The 3,680-nt window shown below is 42.1% G+C and overlaps 1 pseudogene; it reads right to left on the bottom strand.

Annotated features, from left to right (window-relative positions):
* Positions 1-2,247: 2,247 nt before the first annotated feature.
* LOC115935767 (small ribosomal subunit protein eS12-like) lies at positions 2,248-2,944 on the bottom strand (annotated as a pseudogene).
* Positions 2,945-3,680: the final 736 nt, after the last annotated feature.

The raw sequence follows: 3,680 nt of genomic DNA, 5'->3' as shown, positions 1-3,680 counted from the left end.
GTGTCCAATTGTGGAAAACGTTGGAAGGAGTTCTAGGCATGGTAGGCATCTCAGCAGGACTTGATGTAGACAGAGACCAGTGAGTAGCAGGATTTGCCTAGTGCCTCAGTTAAAGATTCTGCACCCTTGGCGTAAAACTGAAGAAGGTGGGGAATCCCAAGAATCATTGAGATTGAAACTCCCAACAGTCTATATTGGAGTCAAAATTAAATAGAAAGAAAAAAATAGAGGGGAAGGTAGGAAGGAAAAAAGGAATAAAGGAAGGCAATATTTCTTACATACTTAAGCTGTGGGCTGACATTCATGAACACTAAGCTTTATTTACACAGTGATGTAGTAATGATATTTTCTTTATACATCATAAGAAAGATAGTTTTCATTCATAGCTACAGAGTAATTATTCTCAGACCAAGTAAAAATTCGATAGCTACCATTACTGAGCATCCACTAGGAACTTTATCTATATCTATATCTGTCTATCTATCTATCTATCTATCTATCTATCTATATTTTTGGTTTTTTTTTTTTTTTTTTTTTTGAGATGGAGTCTGACTCTGTAGCCCAGGCTGGAGCACAGTGGCACGATGTCAGCTCACTGCAACCTCCAGCTCCCGGGTTCACGCCATTCTCCTGCCTCAGCCTCCAAAGTAGCTGGGACTACAGGCGCCTGCCACCATGCCCAGCTAATTTTTTTGTATTTTTAGTAGAGATGGGGTTTCACCATGTTAGCCAGGATAGTCTCGATCTCCTGACCTCGTGATCCGCCTGCTTCAGCCTCCCAAAGTGCTGGGATTACAGGCATGAGCCACCGTGCCCGGCCTATCTACATTATTTTATTTTATCTCATCATCACGATGACTTTATAATCTTGGTTTTGTTATCTTTATTCTAGAGATGAAAACAACGGGCTCAGAAAGTTGAAGTAATTTGCCCTAGATTACACAGATAGTAAGTGGCAGAACCGGGATTAGGAACCATGTGTCAAATGCCACACCTATGTTCTGTCTCCTAGTCTGCCCTGTGGCCTGGGACTGTGCACTAGTCAAGACACAGTGACTAGAAATCTTATCGGAAGTTGGGATATTTCGGTTTAACTCAATACTTATTCTCATTGTTCTCCCGGCTTTCCCAAAGATTGACTTTCATGCACCTTTTATTCACATTTGTGTCTTCTATTGAGCAAATTCACTATCTAACCTTGGCCACAATCCCCTTTCAGCTCTTGGCCCCCTGTCAACACACTTCTATCATTTGACACCCCCATCTTCACATCCCTCATCCTCATCCATCCCCATCCCCTACTCTGACCATCCTGGGTCTGCTTTTGTTATGCCTGTCTGACACTGAGTTGATAGGGCCACTGTGTGACTCAAAGGAAATAGTAAGTGTCAAGGCAGCCATTCAGAGATTAAGATGGCTACAGGCTGCAGTAACCTGGGAAGGTTTCTGGAGAAGGAAGTTTGATGGGAAGAGATCATTAGATTAAGTGGAAAAGAGGAAGAAGACCATTATTTTTGGAAAGAAGTGGGTAAAAAAACACTGGAAAATAAAAATGCAGACATTAAGTAGTCCACACTGGGAGAAGAAGATAATTGATCTTGATTATAGCAGGAGATTACTTTGGAAAAGTTAGTGGATGGCTTGATTTTTTTTTTTTTTTTTTTTTTTTTTTTGAGACAGAGTCTCCAACTGCCGCCTGGGCTGGAGTGCAACGGCGTGATCTTGGCTCACTGCAGCCTCAGCCTCCTGGGGCTTGAATGTTTTAAAAGTTAAATTTACCTCAAATGTTGTATAGTATGTTTAGGAATAGAAAAGAATGAAGGCAAAAAATAATAATAATAATAATTGTCACTGCAAAATAGACAGGATCCAAAATGACCCCATGGATCTAAGCTATAATAACTAAGACAATGACAATAACCACTAAAAGACACAGAAAATTCAAGAGGCAGACACTGGTTACAGACAAAGAACATGACTTTTCATTTAGCCATGATGCGCCTGGGGTAATTTGGTAATGTTCCAGTGAAACCACCGTGCAAGAACTTAGAACTGCATGACCAGAATTGGTAAAATTGGTCTAGGTGAAATTATCCGTACAAAGGCAAGCTTTATTTCCATAAAAACAGATGAACTACCCAAAGGAATAGCAAAGACAAGATCAGAATTTATCAACACAACTATGGCTGCATTTATAGCCACAACAATTTGTGTGTGTGTATGTGTGAGAGCCAAAGTTTTATGTGTTCATTTATTGCATTTGAAGGACTCTTCGATAACATCCTTGGCCTAGACTCCTTGCCATAGTCCTTGACTACTACACAGTTGCAACCAACCACTTTAAGGGGCTTCCTCTCTCTGTCAATTTCACAGAGACCTACCCATTCCCCTAGTTTCTTATCTTTTCTTTCTTTTTTTTTTTTTTTTTTTTGAGACAGCATCTTGCTCTGTTGCCAGGCCGGAGTGCAGTGGCACAATCTCGGTTCACTGCAACCTCCACCTTCCGGGTTCAAGTGATTCCGCTGCCTTAGCCTCCTGAGTAGCTGGCACTACAGGCATGCATGACCACGCCTGGCTAATTTTTTGTATTTTAGTAAAGACGGGGTTTCACCATGTTGGCCAGGTTGGTCTCAGTCTCCTGACCTCATGATCCGCCTGCCTCAGCCTCCCAAAGTGCTGGGATTACAGGCGTGAGCCACTGCGCCCGGCATTCCCCTAGTTTCTTATTGTCATCAACCTTAATTGGGTTCATTTGCTGTTCAGCACAAAGGGCCTCCACCAACTTGACATGCACAGACTCATCACAGTTGGATGTAAGCAGACAAAGATGGGCTTGGCACTTGTGTAAGGCTTTGGCAGCTTCATGAATTCCACATGCTAGGCCACCATGGATGAGGGCGGTTTTCAGCACCTCTTGAAAAGCAGTATTAACGTCCATTACACCTCCAGCAATCCACAGCTATGGCGGTGGATTACAGGTGAAGTCAAATCTTGAATGCACTGCAGCCTCCACCTCCATGTGACTCAGTGGCAAGGTAAGAAGCCATGATTATTTATTGATGATTTATATATTCCAGAGATCAGAGTAGATAAAATTAATGTTTTCATTTCTAGAACAGACAAGCACACTTGGTTATTTTTTTAAAAACTTAAAAAAAGTATTAATTGTGGTAAAATGCACATATAAAATTTGCCATGTTAACCATTTTTAAGTGCACAGTTCAGTGGTATAAAGTACATACAAACATCACCAACATCCATCTCCAGGAAGCAATTCATCTTGCAGAATTGAAACTCTATAGCAATTAAATAACTCTCCATTCCTTCCTCACATCCCTCCATCCATAGCAACCCCCATTCTATTTTTTCTTTCTTTCTCTTTCTTTCTTTCTTTCTTTTTTTTTTTTTTTGAGATGGAGATTCCCTCTATCGCCCATGCTGGAGTGCGGTGGCTCGATCTTGGCTCACTGCAACCTCTGCCTCCTGGGTTCAAGCAATTATCCTGCCTCAGCCTCCCAAATAGCTGGGATTACAGGCATGTGCCACCATGCCTGGCTGATTTTTTGTATTTTTAGTAGAGACGAGGTTTCACCATGTTGGCCAGGCTGGTCTCGAACTCCAGACCTCAGGTGATCCACCCGCTTCGGCCTCCCACAGTGCTGGGATTACAGGCGTGAGCC

Source organism: Gorilla gorilla, chromosome 13 (genome assembly GCF_029281585.2).
Source record: "Gorilla gorilla gorilla isolate KB3781 chromosome 13, NHGRI_mGorGor1-v2.1_pri, whole genome shotgun sequence".
Lineage (NCBI taxonomy): Eukaryota > Metazoa > Chordata > Mammalia > Primates > Hominidae > Gorilla > Gorilla gorilla.
The sequence above is the reverse complement of the archived record's forward strand: the minus strand, read 5'-3'. Positions and strand labels throughout refer to the sequence as shown.